The 24,320-nt window shown below is 43.6% G+C and overlaps 1 protein-coding gene and 1 non-coding gene across 4 annotated transcripts in view; one reads left to right on the forward strand and one right to left on the reverse strand.

Moving 5' to 3' along the window:
- LOC124613182 (patj homolog) overlaps positions 1 to 24,320 on the reverse strand; it is a 475,849-nt gene that overhangs the window by 294,033 nt on the left and 157,496 nt on the right. The window lies entirely within an intron of this gene.
- Trnat-ugu lies at positions 8,796 to 8,870 on the forward strand. The gene has a single exon. It is a non-coding gene; the product is annotated as a tRNA-Thr (tRNA).

Below are 24,320 nucleotides of genomic sequence, written 5' to 3' on the forward strand. Positions count from 1 at the left end.
CGCCGAAGGGAAAGAGCAACAGCATTATCAAGCAAACCTGAATACAGATAAGGTTTGTATAGTATGCCTATACGTTTTGGAGGTGGCACTCCCACACGCAAATTACGAAATTGTATATAAAAAAGTCTGAGAAGATAACGAATTAATCAACAAAAATCGAAGTGGGGCAATATGATTAAGTGAAAGTCATGATAAGCTTCAAGGTTCTCTGCTGTCAGTTATCCTCCGTATTGGGCCGACACAGGCAAATAACAACTCCCAAATAAATTAACCTGGCATACAACAACAAAAGCAATTCCTGTTCGCGAACCGACAGAATCATAAAATACGTCCTAAAGTTTCAATACAAAGTCAATATAAAAACAAAAAATCCAAATTAGTTTGTAACTACTCACAAATTTAGGTATTCCTTCTAGCTGATGTAGCAAAGTATTTCTTCTTTCCCGTTAAGGAAATGTTGATATATCAAAAGCGTAGGACACTTACAAAATGGAATGTCGTATAAGTAAAATTGATGCAACAGTTTCACATTACTGAGCTTGTTTTTTTACATGTATCTTTACGACTAGACTTTAATACCAACTGTTTGCCAATTTCAGTAATGTGCGCTTAACGATCTATCAATAAATTCTGCTAGTTACGTAACACTTTTACAATATTTCTTCTTTGTACATTGCTCTACATCAACATCATGATTCTTTTTTATTTTTAAAAGAAGGTAAGGTTATACGTTTCTGAATATTTACTTCCTATTTCTGCTGCTGAACAGTTCGTTACTACTTCAACTCAGTTTATCAATAAACCCCTCAAACGATCAAATTACATGTATCATCTAAAATCGCAACATTTTTTTTGCAATCTCCTCTCGTTCACCAGGTGACAGACGACGAAGGTATGCATGAGACAGGTTGTGTGGAAACTGGAAAGGAAGAGGGACTTAGACTCAGTTCCTCCAATGCTACGTAGCATATCGGGCAACAAACTTCTTCCAGTGAACTCAATTAGCTGCCAGGTTTTCAAGTTCCTCCCAGTTCACCTCCATGGGTTGAAAACCCAGTATGAGAGAAGTACTGGCAAACTGGAAATCAAAGCATAGTCGTAGATGCTGCCCGAATAGCTTAATCCCTAACTGCATTATCCCACAAATGCGGGTCCCTGTCCATCATGTATGTTCAGCTGCAACAACCACAGGTTAAGACTTTCAACTGACATTACTTGTAGATAACAAAAGTTTCAAAGTGAGACTGCTCCTGCTGTATTTGCAACGAGAAATGCAAAATGATTTAACTTTTCTTGAGTTATGTTTCTGAACTTCGAACTCCTTTCCCAATATTTTAATGTTTCCAAGTGTTCTTTCGTTTTCGCAACCTGAGTCTCTCTTCCGTATTTTTAAAAAAATTAATTAACAATTTTGCTGCTTAGCTCTCAAATGAGCACATGTTATTACTTGTGCCTTCATGATTGTTAAAAAAATGCATGATCAAAACCTTGCTGGCAATTTGAGTTATAGACTTAAAAACATACAAAGAAGATTTTGAAACTGCCGTCAAGCCATTGCTCTCTACCGAGCGAGATGGCGCAGTGGCTAGCACACTGGGCTCGCATTGGGGAGGACTACGGTTCACTCCCGCGTCCGGCCATTCTGATTTAGGTTTTCCGTGATTTCCCTACATCGCTTCAGGCAAATGGCGGGATGGTTCCTTTGAAAGGGCACGGCCGACTTCCTTCTCCATCCTTCCATAATCCGATGAGACCGATGACCTCGCTGTTTGGTCATTTTCACCATATCAAATCGAATCAAATCAACCCAACCAAACCCAACCCAACCCAACCCTACGCTCTCCAACGGATCGGCTGACATTTTTGAAATATATTGCTACTTGTTGGCTTCTAATCATTTGGTTATTGTTCCAGGTATCGCACAGAATAATTTGGAGCAGTAAAATTTCTTTTGTGATATTTGTTTAAATAAAATTAACTATATTTATCGTGAACGCAGTTGTCATGAGCTCACTGCAACTAACCTGTATTACACAAACATCGTTCCTGTTCTGATGACGCATTCATACCAAAATAATAATGGTTAATTAAAGAAACGGAAAGTGTATTATCAGCACATGAAACGCGGCAATTAGGACGTTTAAACGTAATTCTGCAGCCGAATAAAAGGGTCGATGGGATATTTATGCTTCGCAACACAAAACGCGCCGACCCCATCACTCTTAATGGCCTCCAGCGGACGGATATCGTCTAGTTTCAAATACACTCGATGAAGAAACTCGCGAGAAACATACTCCTAATTGCACCACTCACCAGGCAACAGCCATACCGACAGTAAAGTCGTGAGGGCAAGAGAGTAGCTGCTGATGAGCCAGAGAATTGAGAAAACGTCATTACCCAGCCACAAAAATACGCGTACAAATATTTACCCGCTGCTTCTATAACGGTTCTTCTGAAATGAGCTTCGGGCCTCTAACAACAGCTACCCTTTGTTTGGCGCTGGCTTCACCCGAAGCTAACTCATCCGTCGCGCTTACGAAAGACGTCTCTTTCGTTTCAGAGGTCTCTTCTCTACTCCTCATAAGTTGGCTTAACACCAAATCTACTCCCATACAGAAAAAAAGAGAACAGAAAATCGTTGTGACAAGTAATTCCATTTGGTGAACAAAAGTTACCACAGTATTAAATGCACTTCGTTCTAAACTGCCATCAAATCGATTACAGCTTTTACTGTCCATATTAAATAAAAGTCTAGCGTGAATAAACTGATAAAAGATGAAATAACATGGTTACAGGTTGTTAATAATACAGTCCAAAGTGTTAGTAAATTGGTACTAGCCTTCACCGTTCAGGGGTAATCCGCTTGAATTACAGACCCATATCACTAACGTCTATTTGCAGTAGGATTGTGGAACATATACTGTGCTAATATTACGAATCACTTCGAAGAAAAAGATTATTCACGAATAACCAAAGGGATTTAGAAAATATCTTTCTTATGAAGCACAACTAGCTCTTTATTCTCACGAAGTACAAATGGTTCAAATGGCTCTGAGAACTATGGGACTTAACTTCTGAGGTCATCAGTCCCCTAGAACTTAGAACTACTTAAACCTAACTAACCTAAGGACAACACACACATCCATGCCCGAGGCAGGATTCGAACCAGCAGTCGCGCGTTCCAGACTGTAACGCCTAGAACCGCTCGGCCACCCCGGCCGGCTCTCACGAAGTAATGGGGCTATCCACCGTGGACGTGCTATCGACAGGACACCATCAGACATGTGGTAGAGATATTCTCGTGGAAAACGTAGGAGTTGCTTACATGAGACTAAATGGGGGCACGGATAAGGTCAGCCATTATTTCTCACCAGCAAACGATTCAGGATTCTTCTTTCTAGAGCTCTAAATCCACTTGCTCATCTGCACGGTTTGCAAGCGACCTGCATCTTCAGGAAGACAGTAAATGCATTTCCTCGTTAATTCTGATGTAAGTATTTGAGGAACACTCCACGGACCTAAGGATGCTTATGTGCCCTTCTCCATGTCACCCCACAATCCTATTAAGCACACTGGGAACGTCATCGGGCGACCCGTGTGTAACTTACACTCAACACCGACCAAACTCCGTGAACTGCGGGCAGGGATAAAGGGTTTTTGTTACGGGAAGGCTCCCATAGCTTTAGATTCCTCATGGAGTGCAGTAGGACACACCGCCACTGACATCATGTACTTTTCAACATTCTCGCTCTGTCGAATGAAACGATCATTTTCGAAAGGAAAGGCAATAGGTAAATCCTTATTAAATTGATTTCTTCAACGTGACCTAGCAGAGTTGTGTGAAGTGGTATTGTGAGTATGCGCAATGGCCCATATGTAACTCCGTCAGTCTCAAAAGTTTCGATACTGGACAAATCAAAAACAGAGAAATGTTAAGATCGTGGGTTTAATGTTTCAAGCGTACTACGCTACATAGTCGCCCCCGTCCCACTTGGTAAAAACACACAGAACGTTCATATAACAAGGTCAAACTGCCAGAAAATCCTTTGGTGTTCAGCTCACGCAGCACATTGGCTTGTATTTCAGTCATGTCGTCAAAACGTCGACCCTTCATGTGGATTTATGCACTTTGTCGATTTGTGATAGATTCGTATTGATAGCACCACGTCTCGTCACCCGCGAAGATTTTTTCCAGAATAGAGCTGTCCGCGTTCTGCAGTTTACAATTAGTCAAGTCGCGTCGGATGTCCATGCGTCGTCGTTTCTATTCGCGATGCACGTTGGGCAGGACCAGCTTCGCACACACTCTTCTGTTCTCGAAAACGTTCTGGAAAATTCCTGGACCCATGATTTGTAAGTACTGCCCCACTGCGATTCGCGACACAACAACGTCGACTGGTAGGGATCACATCTGCCGTTTAACACTTGTTGGTTCAGGCTGCTAACGTACTTGCTGCGCTCACGTCGCGTACGCGCCAGGAACTTTGTGGGCGGACAGTGTATGTCGTATATCATGCATCAGTCTTCCTCCGTCATTTCCACACTATAACACATCATCTTCAACGACAATGAAGAGGATTTATATGAGATGACAGATCCATACAAAGAGTATGAATTCTCTGAATGCGGCAAATACATGTGGGTAGTTTTCTCGCAGATTGCTCATGTTATTTACTTCAGGTACAGTTTCATTGCTTGTCAACGATAAAAACTGTACTGGCGATCACATGTGAGCGCGTGGCTTGTGTGTGTGTGTGTGTGTGTGTGTGTGTGTGTGTGTGTGTGTGTGTGTAGACTAACAAATATACTTGGAAGACCAAATTAAAATTTTAAATCCACAGTAATGTGCAAGAGAGGCCGGCTGGAGTGGCCGTGCGGTTCTAGGTGCTACAGTCTGGAACCGCGAGACCGCTACGATCGCAGGTTCGAATCCTGCCTCGGGCATGGGTGTGTGTGATGTCCTTAGGTTAGTTAGGTTTCATTAGTTCTAAGTTCTAGGGGGCTGATGGCCTCAGAAGTCCCACAGTGCTAAGAGCCACTTGAACCATTTTTTTTTTTTTTGTGCAAGAGAATTAAACGTTGATTAACGCAAATGAGTTGCGCCAGCCAAGACCTGTTCCGTATTATCGGCTCCTGGTAACCTCAAACAACGCGATAGAGTTAAGAGAAAAATATCTACTTGTCTAAGTCCGTCGTGTATTTTATGGAGATAACGTCAATTCCAGCTAATTTGTGAAATTAGTTAGTTTTTGGTTCTCGTGGGACTGTGGTATGTGCAGTAGCTCTGTGAAACTTTTTGAAAACAGCAGATCGTGTGTGTTACATGATATACTAGCCCTGCTTGAACAAAGACCATCTATAAAAGATATTTTTCATAACAGTTAAACATACCATGCACGAGACATACGAGTTCTGAAGTATTACAGTAAGAACCTTAAAAACGCCTACGCAACTCTACGCAACAGCTACGGTAGCGTGCGAGGAAAAAAAAATAAATACTGGACTGAGAATTTATCGACAAACAGGTGAGAATAAAAATAATTAACTATATTAATTAAAGTGTTTATAGGCCACAATTCTTTTATAACTTCTTGTTATGGAATGTTTTAGCACAATGGCTGTTTGTATGTGAAACTGTACGCAGCATTGTTTCATGTCAGTTCGTCGCAGAACTGAGAAAGTAATTAACATAATTCTGCAGTCCATTAAAAGTTGGTCACAGAACGGATTACGGACTAATTGCTGTTAAATAATTTAAATAATGAGAGTGGCAAGGCTGCGGTCTAATTACGCGCAGACAAATCTTGGGAATGTACGAATGCGAAATTAAGCGCCACGTTCGTACGGTCGTAGTCAACACCTGGGCAATGCCCCTCCCCCTCCCCCCCCCACCATCCCGCATTCCTACACACACACACACACACACACACAAACGCAACGCGCGCAACGCACACACAAAGAGTAGCTGATGGCTTGCGTTTTAATGGACGACTATGGTCTGCTCTGTATCGCGCGCGAACTTTACTATGGACGTGTTCCCTTAATATAATGATCACTTAATTAGGCTTCCATGAAACTTTCCTGTGGGTAAGAACGAATCAAATATCATGTAAATTTCATCCCAAAATCTCACTCAGAATGAATCACATCACGTTGAAAGTTACCATGATTCCATTTTCAGCACAATCACAAGCACCGAGGGGATCAGCAGCTCTTGCTTTCGCAAATGTAGGCTACGGGAATACGGAGGCAAAGCGATGAAGAGAGACTTAATGAGTATGTGTGCGCGTGCTCACCTAACACTTTAATAAAATATTCAAGTGCGGCAAGTGGTTAACTGTCCACGAGCTTTCGGTAGACATCTCCTCTTGAGAGCCATTGTCAAGTGGCTGATTGTCGTGTGGATGCCGCTGTCGTGCTTATATAGCCGCACTGTCACCAGTGACGTCTCTGGTGCTCAGTCCAGCAGCATATATGGTAAAGTTTTGGTGGTGCTACCGCCGCATCCGCTTCAACTCCCAAATCACAGGATCCCAGGCCATACTCAGCTGCAATCCACCGTCTTTAATGAGGATGGTGTTCGATATTTTGGTTTCTATAGCTTCGTTTATTATGCTATACCAGATGCCGTTGGTCCGTTTAGTAACAGAAGTCTCGTCGGATGCAATTCGGTGTCCGCTTTCCACTCCCTGTTCCGCTACAGCTGATTTTTCGGGACAGCGTATGTGGAAACACTTTTAATGTTCTAATACGGCGCTGTTCAATAGCGCGGACAGTCTGACCGACATGAAACTACCCACACCCACACGGTATTTTGTATATTCAAGGTGTTCTGATGCTTACTTAGTCTTTCACATGCTTCATTAGTTGCCGGCTCTTTGCTGGAGGGTCTAAAGACTGTCGATCTTATGTCACTTCAGGAGCCGGCTAATCTTCCTGTTATTGAGCCACAAATTAGTAAAAACGCAATCTATTTCTGTCTTCTTCGGAGGCTTTCTGCTTTCGTGACTTAGATGCAACTGCTTTCGAAATTTGTCTCTTGTTGTAACAGTTTCCCTTGAAAAAAACCTTACGTAAGTGGCCAAGTTTCCTTGGCAGGTTTTCGACGTCTGCGACGGTTTCAGCTAAATGCACTAAGGTCTTCAGAACAGACCGTTTCTGTGCTGGGTGGTGCTACCTGGTGGCGTGCAGATGCCTATCCGTGTGGGTGGGCTTATGGTGGTTGTGCTGTGACCGAGACAGCCGTTGAGTTTACGGCGGACAAGGACGTCCAGAAACGACAAGGAACCGTCCTTCTCTACTTCCATCTGTATGTAGTCGTGGACGCTGTTGATGTGTTCCAGTATCTTTTCCAGCTTTTCATGTCCATGAGGACATATTGCCAAATTATCGTTGGCGTAGCGATAAAAAAAAACAGGCTTTGCACGAGCTGTGTCCAAGGCTATGCCCTCGACACGCTCCATAAAGAGGTTCGCTGCAACTGGAGATAAAGGCTCCCCATCGCGAAGCCGTCTGTCTGGTTGAAATATTCTTCAGCACGTAAGAAATATGATGTCGTCAGGGCATGTTTAAATAAACCCACGGTGGTGTCGTCAAAGAGACGAGACAAGAAGTCTATAGAGTCCACACGTGGACAAGGAAACCACATCAAAACTAAAGATATCTCCTTGACCAAGGTGTAGCCGTTTAATTCGATCGGCAAAGTCGGCCGTATTCTTTATATGGTGCGCACAGCGCCCAACGTGCGACGAGAGGAGGCTGGCCAAATGCTTTGCAAGCCTATAGGTCTTAAAGGTGTATCCTCCTCATACTTCCGGCAGACCATAGATCGTGGGTGGTCTGGTGGAGGAGGTTCTTAATAACACTCTCTCTCAGCGATGACCGTCTGAGAAGCTCTGAAACCTTCCTCAATATTCAAGATGTTTGGTACGAAAGCAGTTTTTGGTATCTTCCTCCAGCACTCAACGGATTTTCGCGTCTTATTCGGTTCGTTCCATTAGGACGGCAGCACTGCCTTGCTTGTCAGCTGGCAGGACGACGGTGAGAGGATCGTTGCGGAGAGCACGGAGGCCATCGCGTGCAGCTGTACTCATGTTTGGTGCTGGCGGCTTGGATTTTAAAAGAATGTGGCTCATTTCAGTGGGAAACTTGCGAACTGCTTGTTCAAAACCATTTAATATGTTCACGAAAGAGATACTCTGTAGTAAAGGAGGAAAAAAATGTTGCAGCTGTTAAGATGATTACGGTACGTTCCGCAGTTCTTCGTTCTGCTCCGTGTTGTTGTAGTGAAAGGCGACTTTCTGCTTCTTCATGGCTATCTTCCTTGGTGATGACAGTTGTGCTACCGTTGCTGCATCGATCTAGTCCTAATCAAAAGCCGAAAGTGGCAGTGTTAGTAGCAGGTGAACTGCCAAAACTCACACCGTTTGTGTGCAGCTGTTTTATGGTGAAGTGAATCTTAGCACAAGGAAATATTCTTCTCGTTACTGCAGTGTCGACGTGATGGTTAATAATGACAAATCGTGGGATCGCCTTCTCATCACCGCAAAGAACAGAACAGAAACCATCTCCATATAAGTATATAGTTCTGGCAACACTGGCAATGACCTTCTCCTTCTGTGCGGATGCACACATATTCCCCGAACTCTTACGGGACTTGGCAAGAATGTCTTACACGAGTAATGAGTGTGTTGGGGTGGGACACTACGAATGTAGTGCGTGGACATACAAGCTGAGAATGTGGGTCTCGCGGGAGGTGTGCGCGAGATAGTCCCTGCAGCTGCGCCATTCTCTGTGCCCTCGGTGGCTCAGATGGACAGAGCGTCTGCCATGTAAGCAGGAGATCCCGGGTTCGAGTCCCGGTCGGGGCACACATTTTCACCTGTCCCCGTTAACATATATCAACGCCCGTTAGCAGCTGAAGGTATTAATACAATCTCCATCTATAGTTAAGGCTAACCAGCCATGACCTCCTCCTCCTGTGCGGATGCACACGCATTGCCCGAACTCTTACGGGACTCAGTCAGATTGTCTGCCGCGAGTAATGGGTGTAGTGGACAGGGGCACTACGAATGTAGTGTGTGGACATTAAGTTGGGAATGTGAGTCTCACGGGGAGCGTGCAAGGGATAAATCCCTGCAGTCGCACTATCCTCGGCGGCTCAGATGGATAGAATGTCTGCCACGTAAGCAGGAGATCCCGGGTTCGAGTCCCGGTCGGGGCACACATTTTCAACTGTCCCCGTTGATGTATATCAACGCCTGTCGACAGCTTAGGGTCTTGGTTTAATTATCATTTCTTTCTAGAGCGCTGCATCGTCACCGATAGTATCTGTTCTTTCGGACATGTCCGAAACAACAGATACCATCTCCATATATTAGACACGCGTCGTCAGCTAGAGCCACTGGCCGTCTTTTGCATAATTATCACGTCATTCAATTAAAACATTCAAACATAAAAGTGGATCGCTTGCAAGAATACCACGTACATGTGAGCTCTCTTCTCAGGACTCTTCTATGTTTCCGCAGCTGAGGAATCGAAGTGTCCGTCTGTTACGGGGAAATCTCGTGTTCGAGAACTCCAATTGGATCTCCCGTGTTGTCAAAGATTTTTTCCATTCATTTCTGAGGAGGACTAAAACAAGGTGCAGTCACCCTTGCAAGTACACATGAACTACTAAAATGAAGAGCGGCGTTATGGGTGAAATGATATTCTGACAACGTACCTTTCGAATACTGTCCTCCGACAACTTAGGCAGGTGATTAATTAGTTGTCAGTCTGCAGGATGAACCTCATAGTAGCTTGAAGTCAGGGTAACTTATTTTCTGAGATTATTTTAATGAAGATTCGCCATAACCGGACAGTTTATTTGATGAATCCTACTTCGATCTCACACTCATTGGCCACTCATTTTTCCGCCGCCACATGACCTCTGCTGAGACACAAGGATTTCGTATAATCACAACGACTGGCACAATACGTTAAGCAGCTAGAAGAAACAGTGCAACGTAGACGCAGTTTCGAGCTCATACATACCATCAACGGTTACGTAAATCACTTGAGTTGCAGTGATCTGTGACGGGTACAAGCATGCATTAGTACTGTCCGCAGATCACCAAGTAATCACCCAGATACGGGTATATAATGGGCGTGCGCTGCATCAGATCGTCAGTGAGCACTGTTACGTGCTAGTGTAAGACACGGGAGGACACAGGTTAAAATCCCCGTCCAGGCATCAAGATTTGTATTTTCCTAGATTTTCCTAAATCACTTAAGTGAATGCCGAGATGATTCCTTTGAATTTCCTTCCAGTTTCCCACTGCGACATGTCTTATGGCTGGTCTGATGCTGCCTGTCCCTAATCCCTGATACCGGGCCGGCCGGTGTGGCCGAGCTGTTCTAGGCGCTACAGTCTGGAACCGCGCGACCGCTACGGTCGCAGGTTCGAATCCTGCCACGGGCATGGAGGTGTGTGATGTCCTTAGGTTAGTTAGGTTTAAGTATTTCTAAGTTCTAGGGGACTGATGACCTCAGAAGTTAAGTCCCATAGTGCTCAGAGCCATTTTTGAACTTGATAGCGGGACAAGTATTTATCATGGAATTTTACTGTATGGAAACTTCTTATACACACACAGGAAATTTCTGAAGTACTCCACGCAGCGATCATCTGCCTCTATGCCCACGTAACTGCGCGCGATATCTGAACTTCCTTTACAAGGGCGCGCTGAGGTATAATGCCGTGTCGACAGCGTCTGTCATCTACAAGTACCCTCCAGAGGTGCCACGCGGTGAGCACGTCAAGTGGCTAGGCCAGTGCAGGCTGGATTCGGGGTTAGCGAAGTTATGAATTGGATGCTCAGTTAGGTAAACAAGCTCCCTGCAGAGCTACTACGGCCTTAAACACGACGACAATGTCTGGAATATGGTGCGTCATGTAACTAATCTGTTTCATCAGACTGTTGGATAATCCATACTAGTATCTTGAAACCACGTAGAAACGCAGCCTGTCTCTCAGTAGGGCAGGAAATGTTGCTCTGCAATGAGAGACTGATGACTGACTCTGTCAAGTTCAAATATGAGTCGTCAGCACAAAATCTGCCAACACGCCGGATACCGACATAAGAAGTACGCATATGTCAACCAAATAAGTCAGGATCTTGGTGATAAATGTTACTCTCTGTTAACCGTCCCATCCCAACTACACAAGTTTCGGAAAGGTGAGATGGTTTGGGAAAAAGGCAGAACGGATCACTGATTATCACGTTGACAAACGGTAGCCAATGGAGTGTAACACTTTGTAAATATTAGTATTTTAGTGAGAGACCAGGTTTCTTAGCGATTCTTCGACCATGTACGAAGGAAGGTTAAATAATCACTCAAATGAAGAGGAAATATAGAGCCGCCAATCCTCAATGTGGGACTGGAAAAGAGCCCCGACTGTGGTCTGTGGAACACTTCCATGGCCTTATCAAATACTTAACGACATGTTGCATCACCTTTGGCTGACGTTAACCACATTCTTTCCGATTATTTAATAAAAAATGTTCTAACAGGCAGCATCTCGTCATTTCAATAATAACTGACGGATCAGAATAGGGAAAAACTTTTAGAGACCAAACAATTACCGCGCTGTTGTTATTAGCTGTACACAAAAGACTCTTGAACGGATGGTAAATTACAGCTTTATTTGGTTTCCTCTACAGTTCATAGAGTGTAAGAAAATATTTTCTGTGTAGAATCAACTATTTTTTCTTTTTCCCAGAAAATATCTATTGCGTAACTTCAGCGTATATCATCTTTCGGTATCTTTAACAATGGCCCCTCTGTGGAGCTGTGTCAATGTTAATGCAGTCCAGTAGTAGTTCTTTGGTGAAAGTTACTTTTACTGTCTTGTACCCCAGACCATATTTAAAAAAAAATAAAAAAAAGCTTTAGTGATTATATTGTTGAAACAGGTGATCCAAACCTTCAAAGTACGATTGACACAAAAAGTGAAGAATTAATAATTTGCAAATCTGTCAGAATCCGGTTTCCGCATTACCATCAAAAACGTAAATCGACAATTTTTGACGTAGATCTTAAACCATGGCAAAAATACGGGACGTCAATCCATGCGCCAAATTAAGATCTGTACCTTTGTCAAAACCAGCGAAAGAAATGCTATGGCTAGCTGTTAAGTACAGGCTCATTAAGAATTACTGGGCGATTGCATAATATGACTATACTCTAAGCATCACTGAACATAGTTGCATGAAGTAAAAAGTATCTCAAAGGGGTTATTTTGAAATTTCAATGGGGGCATTTCTTTGCAAACTGTTTTTTGCGACAAATGTGTACCATGTTGTGGCGGCGTTACCAGGCAACGGTAGCTGATGTATCCTCTGTGCTTAAATGGAGGCAAAGGGAGAGATGTGGGTATTTAGGCAGCCTTTGACGTCAGTATGAACATGCTGCGAGTAGCAACGTGGCCACGGATGCATCTGATATCAAAGGAAAATACCTTATGTTATGCCTACTGGAGGGATTCAGTTAATAAAGGGCGTGTTAATTTCGTATGATGTCCGCAACGTGGAGAGCCATTCAATAAAAGCAGACACCAACAATGAGGAAAACTGATTACAGTATATCCCGTACTAAATGAAAATTGCACTCAAATTGCAGTCCAGCCAGCCCTTAAAATGACGGTGCAATCCGAGAACTGTAAGGCTATTATCAATAAGTATGAGTGTCTGCCAGAATCGATATCATATAAAATGAGGTAACATTTTGTTTACCTGGGAAGCGCCAAATAGTTTCCGACCAAGAGGATGTGATATACTGTGCGCTGTTGTTTGGACTGAACGGGGTAGCCGAGAAGGTAACATGTTTCGGGTTGTTTCTGAACTACGTGTCCGGCTTGTATTTGTTCGCGGAAAGAAATATGACAGGGCGCTTATACCTGGCCGTTAGGGGCAATGGTCAGCCATTTGCAGAACAATTTTTCTGCTAATGGCAATAAGCGTTAAGTTACCACGGGCGTTGAGTAATTATTTGTGAGCTTAAATGGGTTACGTATTAACAGGACAGACCTGAAAATTTTAATATAGGGTGATAAGGCGCCCCATATTTTACGGGATTGTCCCTCATTTTAGCTGATGATCTCTCCAATAATGTAGCATAAAGCAACAAATCTACTAGATATGGTAGGCCTATTAACAAAAGTTTCTAAAAATGTCTTCCATTTCAACTACTAATTTATGTCCCATATTTTGATTTTGGAAATTAATCTGCTCATCCTATTTTAATGTCTACAGTGGGTTACACAGAATAGCAACTGTTTTTGCTTTTATGTTTTTCGTTTGACACTTACTGTTTGTCACTGTTTTCTTCAACGTTAACTTGTAGACACTACGACATAAAGAAGAGTTTTATCTGTCTACACTCATCACTTAGCCCTCCTGGATGGCCAAATTCTTTCATCGCCCCACGATCTTCACTTAACACGACTTCCAGCTGTCAGTGTTGTACAAGCAAAAGTTGTTCATAAACGACGCGCACACTTGCACACAACAAAATGGTTGGCCTACTGAGAAAGCCGGCCGCGGTGGGCGACCGGTTCTAGGTGCTGCAGTCCGGAACCGCGCGACTGCTACGGCCGCAGGTTCGAATCCTGCCTCGGGCATGGATGTGTGTGATGTCCTTAGGTTAGTTAGGTTTAAGTAGTTCTAAGTTCTAGGGGCCTGATGACCTCAGGTGTTAAGTCCCATAGTGCTCAGAGGCATTTGAACCATTTTGAACCTACTGAGAAATATTGCTCCACCTGTACAGGGCCCATATTACCTGAGGAAACGTGTCGGACGTCCTCTGATAGTAAAGTGGATTAAAGAATGTTAAAAGCAGCGCGTTGGAACGGAAGCAGAAAATCATTATGTCGGACGAAATTCGATACTGAAATGGAATAGGTTATTGTTACTACTCGTCGTGAAAAAAAAGGAAGATAAGTGTTTATCCAATAACCAAACAGCTACATACACACTCTGCAGGCCACTGTACAGAGTAAGGAGAAGGGTACATCGTACCAATATTATTGATTGTCTTTTCAGTTCGATCTGTGTATTGAGCGAGGGAAGATTACTATGTGCGTGGCTCTCAACGTTCTGTTGTCTCTCTTATTTTCATGACTCCTGCACGAGACGTACTTTAGTGGCAGTTTAACGGTTGTACAGTCGACTACGAATACAGGTTCTCTCAATACATTCCAAAGGGTTTCACAAGAACTACATCGTCTTCCTCCCAAGTATTTCCGTTTAAGTTCTCTGAGCATGTCTGTTTACGCTTCGTGTGAGCTATCCGAAGCCCTGTATTCGCCATACCTAATACTGACTTTATGTAATCGTTCCGTTTCGTAACTCTTCTTACGATTTACAGGCTCAGACGTGCTCAAGATGCTCACCACTTCTCTTCTGGTCAAAAAATGTATGAATCTTAATCTTTGTTATAAGCACTACCTTTCATTTAAAGAGCGATGTCGTTCATTACGCCGAGCGGAAGTTTTGTGCAATGTGTCTGCTGTTCCGTACGATCTTCCAAAGACGATACTTTCCTGTACACACCAGTATCGTCAGTGAACATTTCACAGTGCTGCTGATCTCGTCTTATATATCATTCTCGTATATTGAAAACATTAGAGCTCCCTACTTGTGCTTCCTCGATACACAACAGTTGTTACTTTCGTTTCTGTGTAACACTTCTTGTCCGAATAACGTACTGGGCCCTGTAAGCCAAATATTCCTCGAGGCAGCGGTATACTTGCAAAGGCAATGTGGGTTAGTTCAAAAATAGGTCTGAGCACTATGGGACTTCTGAGGTCATCAGTCCCCTAGAACTTAGAACAGCTTAAACCTAACTAACCTAAGGACATCACACACATCCATGCCCGAGGCAGGATTCGAACCTGCGACCGTAGTGGTCTCGCGGTTCCAGACTGTAGCGCCTACAACCGCTCGGCCACCACGGCCGGCTATCTGGATTAGTAATGTCTATGAAACACGCCACAAATGTCTAGAAGTGTTCGTGTAGATACCTGCCAATGGGAGGGACTGATAGTGCATCAGCCGTCACGCTAGGAAGCTCGCTCAGCGTGTGGTTTCCTTGTGTGGTATTTCATAAAGAACTACACAACTTCCCATTCCCAGGTCCGTAGCAAAAAAACTTAAGTAGCACACAAAAAAATACATAAGATCTGGCAACGAGGGACAACAAGGCGCTATCCCCTGGGTTTCTAGTTAACCTAGGGATTCCATCGAGGCGACTGAGTTAGATATACCAACTTGAGGCTCGCCTCTCTCGAGTTGATCAGATCGCAATGTTCACTACTGGACAGAACAGAACCTCGACAAATGCTGTGGTAAACTGTAAGAATGGTAGGAGTGCAGCCCGTGCGGAGGCCGTGCCTGCAGGGATGAACGAGAGCGTCGCGGCAGCGGCAGCGGCAGCGGCAGCGCGTCGTCTGCGGCACGCCGGGCGTGCGCAATCGATACGGGCCGCGAGGTCGCGGCACGCCACGCCACGCGGTACCACGCGACGCCCGCACCTGTGGCCGGCGCGGGCAGCCTGCACCGTGTCGTCCGCGTCTCACCCAACGCACAACTCGTACCCCTAGGTTTCCACCCTGTGCAAAACTGAACAAAATTTCATCGCCGCGCGCAAAAATGGCATTTCTACGGCGAACAGTGGTCTGACATGTGCAGCTCCCCAGAAGTGGGACTGATTTTTTGAAGCCGTCTATACGGTGCTGTAGGTTAGGGTACTAGGTTGCACATATTGCAGCCATTCATCCAAGTCGGACCTCATTTGCGATTAATCGATTTGCGATCAATCGACGAAAAACGTTATCACTTAATGCTAGGAATCCAAAAGATAATAGTGCTGTCAAGTGTAGCTTAGTGATTAAGATGCGTTTGTGACGTGGTGAACTTTGTGTGTTCAAATCCTATCAGGTGCATGGGAGACTTTTATTTTTAAATTTTTATTGGAATGACTTTGGGCATCAATTAATTCATTTCAATGTAATATTTTTTTAAATTTCTACTACCTTGTTACGTCATCTTAATCATCGTACTAAGCTTATACTTTCTCTCAGTTCTTCTTCCTATAATTTTTTTTTAATTTGGAATCTTCGTGCATGTTCAAATGGCTCTGAGCACCTTGGGACTTGACTTCTGAGGTCATCAGCCCCCTAGAACTTAGAACTACTTAAACCTAACTAACCTAAGGACATCACACACACCCATGCCCGAGGCAGGATTCGAACCTGCGACCGCAGCGGTCGCCCGGTTCAGGACTGAAGCGCCTAGAACCGTTCGGCCACTCCGGCCGGTTGTGCATGTGATTTTAATTATTTTTATTTTTCTGTTATAATATTTTAACATTTGAAAATCCTCGATCTATCGGTTAAAAAATAAAATACGAAATAATTTATTTACATTGGCTGTGCAATGCTGTAAAATACGTATTTTCGTTACAAGATGCACATTTTTTGGGTGGTAATCGTCATATAAACATAAATTTTTGTCACACTATAGATTAAATAACGCAGGTGACTATTAAAACGAAAGAAGTGATTATGCATAAAGCGATATTAAAGCAAAATGAGGGACAGAAATAATGAATGCAGTAATATGACGAAAACACAAAATGATAGAACAGAAGAAGTTAATACATAAAAATATTTAAAATCACAAGGGCAAATATTCCAAATGAAATAAGGAGGAGGAGGTAGAAAAATGTCAGCAAATAAAATAGTTAATACGATGATTAGAATAGCGGGGTAAGGGATTAGAAATAAAAATTATATTTAAACCAATTTACTGAATAAGAATAATGATCAAAGTCATTTCGATAAAGGTTTAAAAATAAAAATGACAAAGCACCTGATAGGAGTCGAACTCACAACCTGCAGCACACCAGGCATTATCTTAACCACTACACTGCACAACCGCACAGAGTAACACTATTACTTCTTCGGTTCCAAGCAACGGTAGTCAGCCTGGGCCGGCCGGTGTGGCCGAGGGTTTCTAGGCGCTTCGGTTTGGAACAGCGCGACCGCTACGGTCGCAGGTTCCAATCTTGCCTCGGGCATGGATGTGTGTGATGTCATTAGGTTAGTTGGGTTTAAGGGGACTGATGACCTCAGATGTTGAGTCCCATAGTCCTCAGAGCCATTTGAACCATTTTTCTTTAGTCAGCCTGGTCCCTACCGCCCACTAATGGCCGTTCCCATGTTGGGCGTACGCGGTAGATGTTATAAAACATTTCCATTAAGTTTCTAACATTTTGAAATATATTATCTGATAAGTAATTATTCAAAGAATGAGGGCTCGTTTTGTACTATCGCGGAATAGGGGAGAGAGTGCCACGGATATGGTAAACGAACTGGAGTGGCAGTTGTTAAAACAAAGGCCTTCTTCGCTGCGGCGGGAACTTCTCATGAAATTTCGATCACCAACTTTCTCTTCAGAGTTTGAAAATATTTTGTTGGTGCCCACCTACATAGGGGAAAATGATCACCATAATAAAATAAGAGAAATCAGAGCTCGCACGAAAATATTTAAGTGTTCGTTTTCCGCACGTGTTGTTCCGAGAGTGGAACGGTACATAGATAGCTTGAAGGTGGTTCAATGAACCCATGCTAGGCACTTAATTGTAAAGTGCAGAGTAATCACGTAGATATAGGTGTAGATTCTGTGCTTTGACGTTTTGTAACTCTGCTTTATAAATTTTATTAAGTTACTTCCCTACTTTATAAATCACCATTACTGTGAAACTGGTGGGCGGTTAGAAAATTTTGCTACTATCAAAGGTACAAATGTGAGCGGCAAGTAAAAAGATTGACTACTCCTGCTCTAGAGCATGGAGCGAAACTTTTACGTCGATTACTTACAAACAACCGAGGTGGGTGAATAATGGCTGCAGAGACTGATACTTGGGACCCTTACTTACACCACCGATGGTTTCAAAAAGTCTATCCCACGCTTGCTCCCCCCCCCCCTCCTCCCCCGCCCCCTGTGAGTATACGAGACACTCAAGTGGTTACTGGATATGTCTAGCGTTACTGAACTTCTCAAATAAACGTCGCAAAATAGCGTGCCCAGAGGACGTGCAGCTGCAGGTCTGATCGCCGCCATGAAGGTCATAGGAGCATCATACCGACAGAGAGGACAGACATTTGGCTGTGGTGCCAAAACTGCAGAACGAGTGATGACAAGATGGACTCAGGACAATACAGTGGCAAAAAGTAGTAGGGCACGGATCCTTCCAGACAAAGTACGCCACGAGAAAATCGTAACACTATTCAACTGGCTCCGACGAGTAGATGGATGATAGGCGCAGTGTGATCACGAACCTTCGGGAACAGATTATTGGAAGCTGGTTTGAGTTCTCGACTTGTCATGCGTCGCTTACCTCTGATAGGATACCAGAAACAACAGTCTTGCGTGAGTCAAACGGGACATTTAGTAACGTTCTGTGGTGTTCATCGATGAGTCTCGCTTCTGTTTGTGGCTGTCAAATGAACTTCAACGTTCCATAGGTGACCAGTTGAAGAGGTCACAAGAAACAAATATTCTCGAGAGCACACATGCCCAACTCCTGGAATCATAGTATGCTATTAGGGGCTATTAGATGTAACAACTAGACTGATTTGGTAGTAGTTAATGACTCAATGACCGTCATTATGCGCCAGGAATAGTAAAACCCTACTGTCATACCTGTCATGACCAGGATACCAAAATGGCGTATTCCAGCAAAATAATGTAATACTCCACCATAGTTCACCCTCCCCCCAAGCACCTAGAGCAATGTACGTAGGCTACATTCATACCAGTCTCCAACTGCTCCTCCAGTAGTGCTGAAATGTCGACGGGACTGTCAGCAACCCTTGGCCTTTGGTCTTCAGACCGGTATCAGTCATTTTTCAAGATTTCCCTGTCATCAACTTCCACACAGAATTCCCTCACAGAACATACCCCCAAGGAATAATGGTTAGTATCTACAACCCTGTCTGTCATCTTAGGATACGCTTGCCTACAGTCCATCCTGTCCATTGTCTTCTAATACACCACTGTGTCTCTGTAAACTTTAAAGAGCGTATTCCAGTTACATAGCCAAACACATTGTGCAATGTCAATAGACAGCATCAAGTTGCCTTTGTCCTGTCTTTAGATTTTCCGTAGTCACAATGATATCTCGTGTGTCCGGCTTTCTTTGGAATTCAAATCGGTAGCCTCCAATTTTTCCATACAATTTGTTTCCCATGTAGTGGTAGAAAGGAAGGAAAGTCATATAGTAGCATCCTGTCGAGGAACAAGTCATTCGAGACGTAGCACAAACTCGGATGGAAATGATGGGAAGGAAATCGGCCGTGTCCTTTTAAACACGAATCACCATGTATTTGTCTCCACTGACTAAGGGCATCCACGGAAAACATAAATCTGAATGATCTGACGGCGATGTGAACCCTGCTCTTTCCGAATGCGAATCCACAATCTTTACCACAGCGCTACATCGCCTGTACGTGACTGTAGATGACAAAAGTGTCTCCGTAGTATGTGATATATGGCTCAGGATCTTGTAATCTTCGCTTAGGGAAAGCGTATCATGTGTATCAATTCAAAGTTGTGGTGTATTCCTCTCTTCGTGTACGCTTCCTTTATTTTATAATGAATTACTCCTGGCAAGCTGCAAATACTTTATCAAGTAGGGCTTCTTCCTTACTACAAGCTCCTCAGGTAAACGTCTAGTTGGAACAGATGCCCATATTTCATCAGTGAGTCAACTGTCGATTGTCTATTCATTGCTAGGCTGTAATAATTCACGTAACTTCTATTTGTTACAAGTTTTTCGTGAAATACTTCGGACAGTTAGATTGACAGTTTATTCTCGTTGATTCTTTAACAAACTGACAATGTAACTGCCAAAGGAAAAGTCTAGGAATGTATAAACAGTCGATAATAATCATCAGCTATTACTCAATTAACTTCAGGAACCCTCGTGGCAAATTTGTTTGTGTGACCTACGTGAACATTTAATCCGTTTGATCGTCCGTCGAACTATTCTCTCAGCACTGGTGGGGGACTCCCATTTTCACCTGCAGTGCTTATATTTTACAGGATCTCTTCGTCTAAGAAGGCGTCAGTGTTGAAAACCGTACGGATCTTGTCGTTGTCCATGGTCGCCTGACAGCCACGCAGTAAATCGAATAGATCCTGCTGGACCATATGGTGAATCCTGCATACGATGGTGACACTGAAATCCTTCTAATGGCAGGGGCCATATGGCGGGCTTTAGCCGGGATGTCTTGCGAAGTCTAGACATTAGCGTAATGGAATGAACGGCGGTGAGTCCCTGCCTAAACCCCCTCGTGCATATGTGGGACGTGCTTGACAAAGGTGTTCGAGGTCGTCCTGTTCTACAACAGACTCACCTAGAACTATCACTGAAGAATGGGAATGGATACCACAGGGCACCCTCGCAGACTTACACGGAGCATCTCACAGAATTGTCAGGCAGTGATAAACACTCACGACGCCCATATACACTACTGCCCATTAAAATTGCTACACAACGGAGATGACGTGCTTCAGACGCGAAATTTAACCCACAGGAAGAAGATGCTGTGATACGCAAATTATTAGCTTTTCAGAGCATTCACACAAGGTTGGCGCCGGTGGCGACACCTACAACGTGCTGACATGAGGAAAGTTTCCAACCGATTTCTCACGCACAAACAGCAGTTGACCGGCGTTGCCTGGTGAAACGTTGTTGTGATGCCTCGTGTAAGGAGGAGAAATGCGTACCATCACGTTTCCGACTTTGATAAAGGTCGGATTGTAGCCTATCGCGATTGCAGTTTATCATATCGCGACATTGCTGCTCGCGTTGGTCGAGATCCCATAACTGTTAGCAGAATATGGAATCGGTGGGTTCAGGAGGGTAATACGGAACGCCGTGCTGGATCCCAACGGCCTCGTTTCACTAGCAGTCGAGATGACAGGCATCTTATCCGCATGGTTGTAACGGATCGTGTAGCCACGTCTCGATCCCTGAGTCAACAGATGGGGACGTTTGCAAGACAACAACCATCTGCACGAACAGTTCGACGACGTTTGCAGCAGCATGGACTATCAGCTCGGAGACCATGGCTGCGGTTACCCTTGACGCTGCATCACACACAGGAGCGCCTGCGATTGTGTATTCAACGACGAACCTGGGTGCACGAATGGCAAAACGTCATTTTTTCGGATGAATCCAAGTTCTGTTTACAGCATCATGATGGCCGCATCCGTGTTTGGCGACATCGCGGTGAGCACACATTGGAAGCGTGTATTCGTCATCGCCATACTGGCGTATCACGCGGCGTGATGGTATGGGGTGCCATTGGTTACACGTCTCGGGTCACCTCTTGTTCGCATTGTCGGCACTTTGAACAGTGGACGTTACATTTCAGATGTGTTACGACCCTTGGCTCCACCCTTCATTCGATCCCTGCGAAACCCTACATTTCAGCAGGATAATGCACGACCGCATGTTATAGGTCCTGTAAGGGCCTTTCTGGATACAGAAAATGTTCGACTGCTGCCCTGGCCAGCACACTCTCCAGATCTCTCACCAAGTGAAAACGTCTGGTCAATGTTGGACAAGCAACTGGCTCGTCACAATACGCCAGTCACTACTCTTGATGAACTGTGGTATCGTGTTGAAGCTGCATGGGCAGCAGTACCTGTACACGCTATCCAAGCTCTGTTTGACTCAATGCCCAGGCGTATCAAGGCCGTTAATATGGCCAGAGGTGGTTGTTTTGGGTACTGCTTTCTCAGGATCTATGCACCCAAATTGCGTGAAAATGTAATCACATGTCAGTTCTAGTATAATATATTTGTCCAATGAATATCCGTTTTTCATCTGCATTTCTTCTTGGTGTAGCAATTTTAATGGCCAGTACTGTATGTTACTGAAGCTCTCGAAGTCCAATGAAAAGCACCCACGACGACGAAATGAATTACTGTTTCCACTTTGTTTTCGACACTTGTCGGACTTTTCAGTTCTTTTTATGTAAACGATAGAGAACATATGACGTTTTGTTGTGTACTTTTAATTTGTGAAAGATAAATAGGTAATTTGATAACATACACCGTGTTCAATTATTTGTCAGTGGAGTATGGCAGACGCCCAAAGTCATGTTCCCCTAATTTTTCTGGGCACTGTATTTCACTTGTAGCTTTATTCTGTCCTTCAAACTCTTGTAGTGTTGCTGTTCCTATCTGATAACACGTTTATATATGCAGTGTGTTTAAAATATGATTTCTCTGTATCTTAGAAAATAGCAAGTAAAACAAATATTTACTGAGATAAGTAAACATAAGAACCGTTATCTTTTCTGTGGCATTACGAACATATTTTGTTTAGTTATTTACCAGTGAGTTACTGCAACGATTCTTATTTTTTTGACAGAATATTACTATTTTGTATTAAGCAGCTGATGTATTTAAACGAACTGCGTACAAATCAATTTTAACCAAAGTTTTATCAATTTTAGTTGGAAACGTTCAACGTTTACGGGTGGATGCAACCTGCTGTACACAACTGGATGTATTCAGATGGAAGTTCTGATGGCGAATATCCATTTAAATGAAGTGATCAAACGAGTACACATTTTCCTGAATGCACAACTGAATGCGCCTTCTTATCCTTCACAATCTTGCAGTGTTGCTGTTCCAATCTGATAACCCGTTTATATATACCGAAGACGCCAGCGGTTCTACTACACTTCCTAGGAGCACACACGATCACTAATTTACTTCCGTTTCTGCGGAAGATTCGAAGTCCAGTATAACGTGGTGATTTCTAATAGTCAAATATTCTTTGCGCCAATCACGTACTTGCCTAGATATTCCGTATGATAGTTGTCGAACGCTTTACTGAAATCTAGAAAGACGCAATCTACTTGTTCACCAGCGTCTATTGTTTCCAAGATGATGTGTATGAATAAAGCAAGCTGTTTCACGAAACTGATTCTTCTGATTCTTTGAGAGGAGCTTCTTTTCCTCCAGGAACATAACAATTTTTGATCTCAAAATGTGTTCTAGGATCCTACAACAGTTGGACATTAGCAATTTTGATCTATCATTGTGTGCATCCAATATATTACCGTTTTTGTAAACGGGAGTGACTTGCGCTCAACACAATAGATTACCATACCTAATATGGTGTAGGAAACCCGTTAGCATCCAAAACAGCTTCTAGTTGTCTCAGAATAGATAAATACAGGTCCTGTATGGTTTTCGCGGGAATTTTATACCATTCTTACTGCAAAATAGTGACAAGTTCAGATAAGATGATGGAGGTCGAGAGCGATCACGCACCCTTCTCTTAAAAGCGGACCACGAAGGCTCAATAACATCGAGATCTAGCGACTATGGTGATTAGGGGAGATGAGAAAATTCATCACCATGCTGACAAAAATACTTCTGGACGATGTGAGCTATGTGAACAGCAGCATCACCTTAGGGAACAAATATTGTATCATGGGACGAACCTGTTCAGCAAAAACGCTCGCATAATCCTTGGCAATAAAGTGCCCTTCGTAGTAACCATGGGACCCAAGGAATACTGCGATATGGCTAACGTACGCCATGTTTCACTCTTAGGATGTAAACTCGGCCAGAAGCTATAAACAGTCTGCAACAAGATTCACCCGACCAAATGACTTTCTTCCATTCCTTCATGGTCCAGGTTTTATGGCTTCAGTGCCGCGTTTTCCTGTTTTGGGAATTTGCGTCACTAATGAGTGATTTTAGAATTCCAGTTCGCCCTGTAATTCCCAGTTTATGGAGCTCCCATTCTGTTGTGTTGGTGCTGAGAGGGTTCAGGAGTGTTACATTCAGTTCTGCACTGATTTTTGCAGCTGTCTTCCTCTTATTCTGCGTCACAATCATGTTCAACAACAGTCTGTCACGATCATTCAACACACACTTTAGTGTTTGTTGTGCCTTAGTGGATATGTTTTTACGCTTTCCCTGTATTCGGTACAAATCTTCGATACCATGCCTCTTGAAACACGAAATATTTCGACTACTTTGGTTATGGAAGCACCCACCTTATAAGAATCAACAACTTTCCAACGTTCCAATTTACTTCGCTGGGACGTAATGCTCTTACAACTACACAGAACGCTGTTTTGACTGCGACTGACACTTGTTATGTATTGAGGACATTGTACGTCCCGTTTGTGGTCAACTACGGTAGCGCAACCTGTATTGATGCTCTAGCATACATTACCCTCG

The sequence above is a fragment of the Schistocerca americana genome, chromosome 4 (assembly GCF_021461395.2).
Source record: "Schistocerca americana isolate TAMUIC-IGC-003095 chromosome 4, iqSchAmer2.1, whole genome shotgun sequence".
NCBI lineage: Eukaryota > Metazoa > Arthropoda > Insecta > Orthoptera > Acrididae > Schistocerca > Schistocerca americana.